The sequence below is a fragment of the Saccostrea cucullata genome, unplaced genomic scaffold (genome assembly GCF_032062105.1).
Source record: "Saccostrea cucullata isolate Sc308-1 unplaced genomic scaffold, CSIRO_AGI_Scuc_v1 ctg2332, whole genome shotgun sequence".
Taxonomy (NCBI): domain Eukaryota; kingdom Metazoa; phylum Mollusca; class Bivalvia; order Ostreida; family Ostreidae; genus Saccostrea; species Saccostrea cuccullata.
Genome location: NW_026927295.1, coordinates 278,816 through 293,930, shown reverse-complemented (window position 1 = coordinate 293,930; position 15,115 = coordinate 278,816).

Genomic DNA, 15,115 nt, shown 5'->3' with positions numbered 1-15,115 from the left:
CAGGATAATGTACATAATTTACAATAGCTTCATAAAAGTGGTCGGTTCTTGATAAATATGACATTTCGTGAAGATTGTTCAAAGGCGTCAAATAGATGTAGAAATGTTATGACGCAATAATTAGCTATTTATATCTCTGCAAATAAATCAATTAAAAAAAAATGATTCATTGCTTTTCAGATGTATGTATTTTTAAAATGAAATTATAAAATAGCAAACTACTGGCAAATCGCATTTATAAGCATGATAACTTTCTTTTCTATCGACAACTTTCCTGTATGGATAAGAAAATTTCATACATTTATCCCTCTTATTCTGGCATTGAAGTATCCACTAGGAATTCCATGAACAGTTACAAAATCTATTCACGTCACTGGTTAAATTTCTCTAATCCCAAAATCTCTCTGATTCCTGAAAAAGTCTGCCTCGTGGACTGTGTGTTTCTGTGTATGAATGTTTCCCGCTTAAATGTCTGCATAGAAATTGCGAAACAGTCGAAAAAAAATACTCAGTTTAATTCTGGTGTTGTCTAACCTACACTATAGCTAAGTAAAGCAATGACCAGATATTTTAGAGATTAAGTGATTTATGTCATATTAGGGGGTAAAAAAAAACTCATTCAATTCTCATCGCACTCATTTAAGCTTCAATCAGCTACGTTAAAAAGGTCAGAGTTCATATTCCTGGTACATCGTATTGGAAGCTTAATTGTAACGTCTTGAAAATTTAATAAGCTTCAACAATTAATTAACGTCATTATGGTGCGTAAATATTAACTTGAATTTATTTATTTTATCAATTATTTATAATATCTTGTAAAATTTCAATACTTGATTGCAATACAGTCGAGTAACAGAAAAAAGTCTTTCATCTAATATGCCGTCATCAGCCTTGACATGACGCAGCACAGGTGATCCAGATGATTACATTCAATGGTTTAATAACTACAAGAATGCTTAAATATATATGATATAATCGCTAATTTTTAAAATATGATCATTAAATTTAAAAGAAAACAATTTTTTAAAAACAATTTTTATAGAATATGAATATATCTAGTAGCATTGGAGCTGCCCAAGGACAAAGAATGCAGAGGATATCGCTCAAACGATCAGCGTATTAGTGATTCACATCAAAAGTGCAAGGGCATAGACTATTTTGTTTGAGCTGAAATATGGAATATTTATTCCTTAAATAGTGTATATTTTGAAAAGTGCTTTGGGCTGATCCTGGTCTGCATATTATTATTTTTAATTATAATAATATTTAAGCAAAGTCGAAATTTTTACATATGTAGCTATTATAAACATTTTCGGCAAAATTTTCAGTACTTCGCAAACAGCACAGACTAGCTCCCAGCACTTTTTAGGTAGAGGAAATACACATCCTCTAATGTGTATCATTATTCTCTTGAAAAACAAGCGTATGCCCTTGCGCTTTCCTCATTTCGTACATTCGGCTTAACAACTCTATTTTGATACAAGTCACGTGAGAAACAGCTGATACATGCGATATAACTGGTAATACCTACGGTCCAGTCCTGTCCATTATGGATAGCTACGAGGGTTTTCCCAAAAAGTCGTAGACAGGGAAAACAGTTTAGTTTCTCTTTGCTAGATTAAATTTCTTTTCTTGTTATACCAGAAAGTAACATTTTATGATCATGCATTTCAAGTTTCATGATCATATCACATTTAGTAGGAAAACTATGAAAAAATAAAAAATGCATGTACTGTAGATTCCTAATTATACGCAAGGAATTAATTTCCGCGTAATTTCGCGAGAAACATCCCTCGCGAAAAAAGTTTTACTCGCTTTTCTTTTTTTTTTTTGGTGCTGAAATCTATGTAAATTCTGTTAATCAACCGTCCATTCGCAAATTATAATTCTCGCCATTTGACGTTGAAGAGCCAGTTCGCGATAAAAAGTACTAGAGAAAAATAAGGAATCTACAGTATGTGTACATCGGTGCACGAAAGCAAGCGTAATTTACGTCTCTTATAACGTCATGATCTCGTTTTCTGCTTCAGACGCGTCTGTTAACATTCAATTTTTTTTTAAATGAAAGGTCACTCTTGACTTAAGAACTTAATATTTAAATTCACTACTGTCGTTTTTTAAGCAGATTCAAATTTCACTGGAAATTTAGTCGAAAAATCGCCTAACATTGTAGACAGTAGAGAACACACATTGTTTGACGTCGTTCGTGGCCCAGATTGTTTCACATTGTCTGTGTTTAACAATCAGTACTCTACTTCATACATGCTGTAACTATTTTCGGTATAGAGGGAAAACCCTCATTGAATCTCATGCCATTTAAAGATAATTTCTTTATGAAAAATTAGTGTGTAATGTCACTTCTGTGCTCTTTCTCCCTGTGTCTGATGTATATAAACCATATCCAAAACAATTTATTACATTTCCGTGCCCCGGTTACGCGTTTGACGACATTATTTTCATCTAACTCAATTCCGACAACACTTTGAAAATCGTGACACCAATCGTCTGTTTCTAATGCTATTTATATGAAAGATTTTGATTCTGATTTCACTGATTTAAATTTTAGTTTAATGTTTTACATAGTACCAAAGAAATAAAAGCAAATGTAATAGTAAAATGAGTAAATTATTCCGAATTTTGTTCGTGCGCCGACAGACCTTATCGGCCTTCATATAAATCGTCCTGCTATTATTAATAAGAAAGATATATTTAATAATTCACAATATTAAAGAACATTGAATATATTATGTCTATGCAAACTTTGGTTAGAATTGGTTGCATGTTTAAAAAATTATAAACATTGTCTACGACTTTTTAGGACAACCCTCGTATATCACATTTTCTACAGGTAATCAGTTGCTTTGTTACATTTTTTTAAAATAAATAATACATATTAAAACGGTGCTAACATAGCTGAGCAGCTACATTGGTTCTTATCCAACGCTCAAAGTCAAAGTTTTCATTCTAGGAAGAGCTGGATTTGTGGCTTTGTGAACATTAATAACAACTCAAAAATTAGAACTATTTGAACCATGATAAAAACTAGTAGATCAATGAGAAAAAAGTGTTACTTTTTTCTCATTTTAAAATACAATCTTACTTGCTTTTAGAAAACTTATGAGGATATATTCCATATCATTGCATTTTTAAGATATTCTGCAAATGTTATTGGTGGTTTTCTTTCATTTTTATATCAAGGTCTTTTTTGATATTCTAAATTTTCAACGTCGAAACAATAGATAATAGTAAAGAATATACGAATTGTTTACATATGCTCTACCTCTTCTAGAATTAAATGTACACTATCACGTCGATGACGTGAAGATAAGTGAAAATTGAGTTATCTTCACATATTGGCATATATTCCCTCTGTTGAAACAGACAAGGCCACAAGTTGATAACACCGTCTGTACTCCTCCTACAAAATATACATGTATAGTAAAATATAAGTTGAATTCAAATAAATTTGGATTATATATATAAAGGAGTGTAGGACAAAGAAAAATCCACGGCATGTGCGGCACAGCTAAGGTTACAGTAGGGAGGCGGGGCTTAATTTATACGGGAAATGTTTACCATTTACATCACACAAAATATAAGGTCTTCAAAATACCACGAAATGATATTATTTGCTAATTCAAACTGCTGGATAGCTATAGACTACATAAAACTTACTTTTACATGCAGTTTTGCCGTTTGTTAACCCCCATACAACAAAATATAAACGTTGCATCGATCACAATCCACTTGTCAATATGAACACATATGAAAAATGTACTATTAGAATTCAATTGGGCAATTCAGTTTACTACTAGATGATGGTCAAATGACCCTCAATTGACCGTTAGCTGAATTTTTGTCATGCAAATGAGGGAGCGTTCAATTTATTTGCATAGAGTGGACCACTGTTGAATGCTACTATATATTCTTTGCAGTTGACCGCTGGTTGAATAATTCCTCTATTTCCTTTGCAGTTGACCGCTAGTTGATTACTCCTCTATTTTCTTTGCAGTTGACCGCTAGTTGAATACTCCTCTATTTCCTTTGCAGTTGACCACTAGTTGAATACTCCTCTATTTCCTTTGCAGTTAACCGCTAGTTGATTACTCCTCTATTTCCTTTGTAGTTGACCGCTCATTAAATACTCCTCTTTTTCCTTTGCAGTTGACCACTAGTTGATTACTCCTCTATTTCCTTTGCAGTTGACCATTAGTTGAATACTCCTCTATTTTTGTTTTTACAGTTAACTGTTAGTTGAATACTTCTCTATTTTCTTTGCAGTTGACCACTAGTTGAATACTCCTCTATTTCCTTTGTAGTTGACCGCTCATTGAATACTCCTCTATTTCCTTTGCAGTTGACCACTAGTTGATTACTCCTCCATTTTCTTTGCAGTTGACCACTAGTTGATTACTCCTGTATTTCCTTAATAGTTGACCGCTCATTGAATACTCCTCTATTTCCTTTGCAGTTGACCGCTAGTTGATTACTCCTCTATTTTCTTTGCAGCTGACCGCTAGTTGAATACTCCTCTATTTCCTTTGTAGTTGACCATGAGTTGAATGCTCCATTAGTCAGTGCACTTAGGTTGCATGCATTATTTGAAAAAATAGAGGGAGATTTGAAATCTAAGACAAGCAGTGTTCTTGAAAGATAAATTGCCATGTCTCTAAGTATGAAAAGTCAAAGCAATGGATTTTCTAAATTGACATAAATGTACATGTACATCTAAATGCATATTATGAATAAATTGGCACATTCTCATAAGTTGTTACACACTTTCTTCATTTTCTGTGCAGAAAAGGTTATACGAGGGGTGATCAAAAAGTTCGCGAACTATCTCTATATTTACAAACCACAATTCAGATCAGAATGAAATTTACACACATAAAGTCATACAAATGTTCTATAATAGCATAATGTAATGGAACGTTTTTCCTCGTGTTTGTTACCTCAAAATGTGAAAATGATGTCAAAAGGTAGATCACTTGTGACAAAAAATGGTTGACACAGTCGTATACGAGAAACGAACGGTTGTAAAGTTAATCGTGTATTTTGGAAATTCCTTTGTATAACTTTATAGTAATTTGTATACGGTTTTTGAAGATAAAAGACTTGCTAGAAGTTTTGTCATTAATTTGATTGATTGTAAGAGTGAAGGAAGGGAGGTGTTTTTAAATAATGTTTGTTTTGTTTTGCAGTAAAAGCAAACTTGGAGAGAGACCTATCCTTTGTTAAGCAATTTGATACAAAAGATCGCCAACTTACAGTTAGAAAAATGATATATCTTTACAATAATATTATTATCAAATCCCTAAAATATCGTTTACTTTACACTTTAAACAGATCAAATATGATAAAGTGAAGGCACCCATACTTTATTCACATGAAATAAATGACACTCAAAAGACAGAGGACTTGGGTTTTGATGGTCACCATGCTCATTCTACAGAAGGATATCATTATCCACCCATATTTTTTCAGAGACTGGGTCATTTCTGATAATAAGACTGTTTTTGGTGGAAAAAATAACTTGCAATGTTAGAAGTATAAGAGTTGGAAAAAATACTAAGCTTCTGTGACAGAACGCTTAAGAGCATGTCACATGACCGCCCATATCATGTGATCCGCTCATGGACAGATTGGTTGCGGATGCGCATTAAAATCAGAGAGGACTACTTTGAAACATTTTCAACACTGAAATCCTATATCATTTCTTTTTCGGAAGTTATTCAATGAGTTCGCGAACTTTTTGATCACCCCCCGTATATAGAATTAGTCAAAAGCAATGGCATATTTTTACCAACACAACAAGAAACGCAACAAAACACGTAGTGCATGACAAGTTTTCAGAACTCTTTCAATATCAAAAAAGTACACAATAGTAGGGACCTAAACAAGCTACATTTTTTTCCATTCCTCAAATCTTACTAAATAAATCTTTAAATCTTATACTTAAAATAGTACATGAGATTTCACACGCTGAATCATTATGAAGACAATACTGTTTCAAACAAGTTGCTGTCCTTCAAAAAAGGACTGCAATACGTGGACCATATACATGATTTTTCTAACTGAAATTCAATTAAGAAAATTTCTAGGTGTAAGGAATATTCCAGTAGGTTTGTTCAATATTTCTGCAATGATCTGCTTATAACTGATTGTAGTCTTAAAGCAAAATTGTGAAATTTTATGTCCGATTAGCGACCTTTAGTTTTGTCAGTTTAAAACATCAGGTTATTTTGCTACGTGTAACTCATACTGACTTTACATCTGTTCTGGGTTTATACGGAAGAAAATACAGACCTTTATCAAACGGTATTTTGTTTGCTGAAAAACTAAATTATTTTGCGAGCCTTGTACAACAAAACTTCCTGTACGAAAACTTAGGCCCTGACTCCAGCCGGAATTCAGAAGATGGAATCGGCCTATCATCCATAGGGAACTTAATAAGACTATTAGACGGAGTCCGGGTGGAGTCAGGGCGTAATAGGGCTCGAAATATTTAAATGAGCTAAGGCGTATTCCGCCTTTCCTAATATGGATTACCTCCAAGGCGTATTCCGCCTAACCTGCAAGACGTATTCCACCTGACCTGCAAGGCGTATTCCGCCTTACTTATAATAGGCATATTCCACCGAATCTGTAAGGCGTATTCCGCCTAACTTCAGGTAGGCGTATTCCACTTACTAGCAAGGAGTATTCCCCCTAATGGTTAGAGGGATTTTGCATTAGTGTTTACATAATCTACATGTACTTATTACGGTGTATCAGATATTGTTGTTTCAGACTTTTACAAACTTAACAATTAAAAAAAAATTAAATTATACAAATTATATATCATTTATTTTTTTAGTTCTTTAAAATTCAATGACTACAAAACATGTTTACATTTGAAAATGTCCTGCCTTGCCTCCACATGAATAAATGATAAAAAATATTGTACCAAAACTTGATTTAACAATTAGCTGTTAATTTACAAGTGGTTGAATATTTTCACGAAATTCTTTCTGTGTCATTTTTATTGTTCTCCTTCCTAAGTTATCAGTGGTATAACCTAGCTATCTTTTCCATGATTCCAGCTTTCCTTTGCCATTCTTCACACAACACATGATGAAGTCTGTAAAGAAAATACAAAACTGAGGTGAATTTGTCATTTTAAAAAACTCTTTAACATTTTTCAATAAAATGACTCTTTATATTATGATTTCTATTCTGTATTACAGATCAGCTAGGATGCAAACATTCTTGTGTGATGTTTCTCAACACTAAAACTTACATAATATAAGAATAATTTTCATATATATCTATCAGTTGTCTGATATCTTCATGTATTCTTACCTCTCATAACCTGCTGTGGCTGTCAGCCGGTTACGTCCATAGATAAACTGGTTCCCATTACTCTCCAGTACATTTGAATGAAGCACATGTGTTAGAGTGCATTTTCCCATGAATCTTCAGCAAGCTCTCAAACAAGAAGAGCAGACTTGCCTTTTACTGGTAAGGGTGGATGGACGGTGGCTTCTGGCCTTCATCCTGACTTGCTGTAATTGTCGCTATCCTCATTTTACCTTTATCAGCCGTAATCGCTGAGGACTTGTACAGCTCGAAGAGCTGAAATGTATAACACTGCACTCAGTGCACTGCAGAAAATCCTAATATTTACAATTTTAATATTAAAGAGGTTTAAATCTCTTATTCAATTATTTCATAATTTTCATACATGTATTTGAAAAAGGTTCTAACATAAGACCCCTTTCTACAAATATATCTTTAAGTAACATGTATAATCAAATGAAAATAAATAGCTGCTCATGGAATAATGTAGATCTAACATATCATATCTATGAATAATAGTACTCTTATCCATGTATTTTTTGGAATGTAAATGGTGACTTACAGATCTCAAACCTGACTCCTGATCCAAACTAAGCAGCGAACTACTTTTAAAGGGTGTTTGTGTGACAATTACACTAACCACTGGTTAAAACAGTGCTTAGACACAAATAATAACAAAATTTTGAACCGTAATTTTAAAACAGGAAGTAAGTGACGGTCGCTAATTTTAAAGGGAAATCAAATGTCCGGAAAACACATTAAAGCTAGTCCGCCATATTTCCCGTTCTTGAACGCTCCCCGTACAACCCGTATATAAGGAGCAGATCGACAATCAGTTCAATGTATTTCATTGTAGATATCCGACGAGTGAAGACGTACATCTTACAATGCGTGCTACTAAATCTCGATGAAATTTTCAAATTTTATGTTTTGTTTTCAAAACAGGACAAAAGTATCATGAAAAATACGGGTCAATACATTATTTACAAACAAAAAATGCACATAAAACAAGAAACAAGAAAACATTGATGTAACCATCAATTGTCACCCGGAAAATATATAAAGTAAACAATGGAAATGAGTCTTGATCATCAAACTGCTTCGATATATGTGAAAAGACATGCATTTAATTGATGGAGACGATAGTCGCGAATATTTTGAAAACTTATAGTCGGATAAAGATCAAACAAAAACGATACTATTTTAAACTTGATCAATTCCTCAAGTAAATGTTGGCTGCAAAAAATGTAAATTGAATTTACACACATGCATCACCTATCAAAAATGTATTTAATTTACAATTTTAGATTATAAAACACGAACTGTGCATAGTACGTTTTTAGGCGAGAAGAAAAATTCAATATTCTAAAAAAAGGGACCTGTCGTTTTTTCGATAGTAAATGATAAGCAACTTTACATATTAAATATGAAAAGCATATATATTTTTACAGATTCACTGTATGGAAGTAAATATATTATGTATCTCGTAATTCATAAGGGGAAAGAACATTCTGATTAACAAACTTTTCAATGTTTAGAAAACCATTAATTCTGAATAACTACTCCCACCCCAATCCCCATACACCAACACTTAAACTTATATGTATAGAGCAGCCCGGACCTCTGGGCTGCAATAAACACAAAGAATAAGACCACGAAAGGAGAACTGCATGTCGGCCACGAGTTTCGAGTATGCAATCGGGTGTAACAAAATAGAACGGTTTATATACCCGTCTGACGGTGCCTATTGATGAGAAGTGTTCAGCTTTAAAATAAGAAAAGGGCATGTTACTTAATAATTGACCAATGAATTAATTTAGTTTTTTTCATATCTTTTATCTCTGTGCTTTTTAACATTTTACTCCAAAACGCAAACACTCATAATATTAAGAAAATTTGCAGGTGGGTGGTGGTGGTGGTGGGGAGGGGGGGTTGAGGCTACCCTACATTTGGCAAAAAGAAATGACGCCTGAAATTTTATGCACATTTTTTTTAAGATCTGGGTTAGTGTAGAGTGTATTGTGAATATATGGGACCTCAGTGTTATTGGACTTAATTAACAGAGTAATGGTGGAGTCCAAATTTTGGCTGTACAAAATTAAAAAAAAATTGAAAGAGAGAGAGAGAGAAAGAAAAAACAAAACACAGGCTTAAAATTTAACTTACCGTTGTTTTCCACATTTATTCCTGTACCGAGGTCCTTCCCAGTCCATTTAGCACATGATGTTCACTGCCGAGTATAATTTGCTTCACTTCAAAGCTGTCACATTTACTCTACATGTATGTTTTTATTTGTATAATACTCAGTTATCCTGTAGGGGACCTCTACTATTTTATCCTTTATGGAGCCTCAATTCTTCAAGGCTATTTAACGGGCACGGTTGAGTATACCAGTCTCTTTTCCTGCCGTGTTACGCTATAATGCACGGGTATTGTATACTTATGTGAATTCCACCCATAGCCAAATTAAGTTCATTTCTACATAAGTTCTAAGAATATATTTGATACAGACACTCGGCTTCTGAGGTGAGTACGAGTTTTATTTATTCTTTCATTCAGATTTTGTTAATTTCAAGATCCTGGGTAACTTTGTTCAAATAGCATGCTTTTAAAATTGTGTTTAATATTCTGTAAATGTTGAAATTGTTCATTATGTTAAGCGTGTTTGTATAGTTTTCGTTTCTATAAATAGTTGTGTTGTAAAAGTTCGCTGGTTTTCAAGTATATTTCAACGTATCTAGTGTATATTTTGGTATAGCTCTACTTGAGTATGTGTAGTGTTGCATAAATATGTGTAACGAGTAATTGAAGGCAAGTGTGTATAAAAATGCAGTACTGCTATATGCTATATGCTGTATGCTATTTGCTATAAGATATAAGCTATGTGTAAAGTATGGTTAACCATTTGTGTAATAATTTGTGTAGTAACTTGTAACTTAATATTGTGTATTGTTTCTTTATGAGTAGGTTCCAACCCGAGAGGGGAGTGTGTGCAACGAGGAACACTACGTGTACGATTCCAGTGAATTATTGTAATTTTAAAAACAGAATATACATTTGAAACCTTTTTGGACTTGTGTTTTATTGAGTATATAATTAGAATGGATAAGACGCTTGGTCATCCGGCAACAATGGTATCAGAAGTGGGATAGGATTCCTCTAGGGATCACGGATTCCGGATAGCGAGCTAATCCATTCGTGTATCTCAATCAGCGGCTCATCTACAAGTATGACAAAAGCAGCAACTTTACATGTAACATTCGTCGTACAGCAACATTGTCTGCGATAATTTGATTCCGGCAGCAACAACTAACAACTACATTCATCATTTCAACTCTTTTCAACGTTGGATCTTTCCTCTGTGAATTGTTACTAAAATTTAAAGTTGTGTTTGTGTCTCTATTTATTCCTGTCAGCAGCTAGTCCAATTTTCTGATGAAAGGCAGATGACAGATGATGACACTTTGGCTCAAGCGTCAGCGATGTTAATGCTGCAGCAATCATCCGTTTAGCAATCATCCGTTTCCAGGACAGAACAGGACAAGGGACTGGGAAGGATCACAGAACAACATTAGCCAAGAACTTATTATTATCATAAAGAAAATATTATGTTTTGTGATAAATTTAACTTCAAACTCGGCTATGTTAAGGAAGGTCAGAGTTCACATTCCTTGTACATCGTATTGGAAGTTTAATTGGGACGTCATTGAAATTTAACACGCCACAAAAATTAATTAACGACATGATCATGCGTAAATAACAACTTGAATTTATCTATTTTATCGATTATTCATAAAATCTTGTAAAATTGCAACACTTGATAGCGATACAGTCGAGTAATAGAAGAAAGCCTTTCGTCAAATATGACGTCATCAGTCTTGACATGACGCAGCACACGTGATCCAGAGGAGTAGATTCACTGGTTTAATAATTACAAGAATGCTTAAATTAATATGATACCATTGCTAATTTTTAGACCTAATCATTAAAACTGAAAGAAAATAATTCATTAAATACAATGTGTATAGAATATGTATTTTTCTAGAAGCATTGAAGCTGCACAGGGATAAGGAATATAGAGAATATCGCTAAAACGATGAGCGTATTCGTGATTTACATCAAAAGTGCAAGGGCATAGACTATTTTGTTTGAGCTGAAATTTGGAATATTTATTGCTCATATAGTGTATATTTTGAAAAGTGCTGGGAGCTGATCCTGGTCTGCATAACATTAGTTTTATTAAAAACAGAATTTAAGCGAAGTGGAAATTTTTAGGTATTATAAGCATTTTCGGAAAAATTTTCAGTACTTCGCAAACAACACTGACTAGCTCCCAACACTTTTTGGGTATAGGATATAAACCTCTTTTAATGTGTATCAATCTTTTTCGTGAAAAACAAGCGTATGCCCTTGCACTATCCACATTTCCTACATTCAGCTTAACAATTCTATTTTTATACAGTCACGTGACAAACAGCTGATACGTGCGATATAACTGGTAATAACTACGGCCCAGTCGTATCCATTACTGACAGCTATATTACATTTTCTACAAGTACTCAGTTGCTTTGTTAACATTTTGTTTAACACATTTGTTAACAAGTCACTTCAGTAAGTTGTGTGTCTGTGTTGTGTAAGTAGTGTAAGTAGTAAGTGGTTTCAGTGTAAAATTTGTGTATGAGATAAAATCGTACGTGCATGTTTGGTGTACCCAAGTGCATGTATGTTGGACACAGACTCAGTTGAATACCACTCTAGGTATGTTCGGAAATTTCGAGTTGTTTCAGTCAAGTTTGATATCGTTTGTATCTTTACTTTTTTACTCTTGACTTTTGTATATCCTTTAATCATGGCTGAAAGGTTGAAAGAAATTATTGACTATGGGGTGTCATTGGGTTATAAGGAAGATGATTTGAGAAAATTTGTCAGAACCCAACAGGAAATCGAGAGAAAAGAGCAGAAAGGGAAAGACAGAAGAAGAATTAGAGTATCAACGAATGAAAGAGAAGTATGACAAGGAAATGAAACTTCAACAAATTTCCCACCAATGTGAAATGGAATTACTCCAGGAGAAAGGGAAACTAAAGATAAGTGCAAGTGATGAGGTAAGTGCAAAAATGAAAGGACCAAAGATTCCAGCATTTGAAGATGGAAGAGATGACATGGATAGTTATCTTAGGAGATTCGAGAGATACGCAGAAACACAAAAATGGTCAAAGTTAACATGGCTACACATCTCAGCGCACTTCTTAAAGGTAAGGCATTAGATGTGTATGCTCTATTACCTTCAGAGGAAGCTCTTGACTACGATAAGTTAAAATTGGATTTAAGCGAAAATTTAGATCTTCCAGGCCAGAAGAAGGTGAGACTTTCATTCAGTTTTCTGTGAGACTTAGTAGTTATCTGCAAAGATGGTTGATAATGGCAAACATTGCTGAAACTTTTGAAGCTTTGTTTGATTTGGTTCTAAGAAATCAGTTTTTGCATGTTTGTAATAGGGATTTAACTATTTTCCTAAAAGAGCGAATAACAAAAAACATTCAAGACATGGCTTGTTTAGCAGATCAATACCGGGAAGCAAGGTTGGCGAATGTTGTAACATTCACTAGCGACAAAAGCAATGATTATCGTCCACAAAAGAAGGATCGACACGATCATGATAGTCACAGGAATGGTAAAGGTGAGAAAAAATATCAAGCTAAGCCTTCGTTTATTCCAAAATCAGAAAGACGATGCTATGTATGCCATAAGATAGGCCCTATTGCTTCAGAATGCAGAAATAAGCAAAAGGTTAGTTCAGTTACTCATAAGCAATCGGAGAATTCTGTAGATGAGGAAACTGCTAAAGGTGAAACCGTTGCCAAGGTGAGTTTCGTTACTTCTTTACCAACAGCCATCGTAACAAACTCTAACGCAGGTGACTTTTCAACTAAGGTCTCTTCATCTTGCTATCAGAAGCAAAATAACTTGCCTATTTCAGCTGGATATGCCGAAGGTAAGCCTGTGACAGTTTTGAGAGACACGGGATGTACAGGTATAGTTGTGAGAAAAAGCAAAGTTGGTGAGGATAAGTTCATTAGAAACAAGTTTCAAACCTGCATTCTAGCAGATGGATCTTCAGTCAAAGTACCTGTAGCTACTATTTCTATTGATACACCATATATTACAGGAACTTTTGATGCTTGGTGCATGGATAACCCTATTTATGATCTCATCATCGGCAACGTCGATAAGGTAAGATCGCCTGATGATCCAGATCCGCTGTGGACTGAAGTGCATGCTGTGGAGACACGCCAACAAGTCAAGAAAAAGCAGAAACCGTATCCTCAACTTCATGTCCCAGAGATTGTGAAGGACACTATAAGACCAGAAGGTATTAAGATTGCACAGGAGAATGACGAAACCCTGGGAAAGATTCGTCAATGGACAGCAGCAGACCAGGGGGTACTGATACGGAGAGGTAAGATACGCTGGTTTCTGAAAAACGGATTAATCTACCGTAAGTATCAATCAACAGATGAGAACGGTAAGATTTTTATTCAACTTGTGGTACCACAGAAATTTAGAGAGGTTGTAATGAAATTGGCACACGAATCCATTATGTCAGGACATATGAGAGAAAATCGGATCTGCCAATGAATATGTAAATGCGATATGCAGAATTAAAAGCCCAATTTGCCAATGAATGGTATATTTTAATTCGAATAGGGCGAATTATTCTACGGGCAAGTTACCTAAGGTGCAAACTTTCTTGCATTTTCGTGTCTTTTGCCCAGGGCATCCGGTTTAACCTCGTTTATATATTTACTGCGTGGACCTCAGGGTCCACGCAATCAAAATTATCACCTTCCCCAGAGAACACACATGAACTGTTTCAAATCTTGGTTTTGTAATTATGGTAAAACAAACCCGATCTATAATAATGTTATTTTGAACCCCACATAAATAGCGTTAGAGAAATTTTTAACAAGACGGAGTATTCAGCTAGTGGTCAACTCTTCTTTTGCATGAAAATTTCAAAGTGTTAGCATTCAACTAATGGTAAACTGGTTATACCCTTGCAATATTGGAATTTGTAGATGACCTCTAAACTGCAAGTATAATGGCGAAAATCATGTGTCTTCGACATCACGTGACAAGTCTGAATAAAAAATCTAAATTACCTCTTTATGTAGATTTGAACCACATTACATTTTTTTTTATATCAGAGATGTCCTCAAAAGAATCGCCCATCCTGAAAAAGTATATATTTTTTATCTTAGAAAATCGCCAATTTTTCCTTTAACTGTACTGCTTTGCAACACAATACCTGTACTTTATCAAAGATATAAAAAAAATATTATAATGTGTAAAGAAAAAAAATATTGTTATTATTGTTTTGGAAGCATCATTATTTATGTCGGCTAGTTAAAAAATTCTTGAATAATTTCATCATACTGCTATTCATATCATTCAGTTTTATTTCGTTCACATACCAGCTTTGTGATGACTTCCGGTCTTCTGACCTTTAACTGCCGGACTATTGTAAATATGTCGACCTCTCCATCCATACTGATCTGTTGTAGGGCGTTATGTAAAACACAGAAGATACCAGCTGGGCCTACTCCATCCCTAAAAATTAATACGAACGCACTCTAGCAATTTTAATTTATCGTTCCATTTTAAGAATCTAATTAGGGTTTTAAAAACATGCTTTTTACTCCAATCCCTTACAATTTCAGTTGGTTCGATATGCAAGAGCATGCTCTTTGTGCTAGTAATCGAGTTATTGACAAAC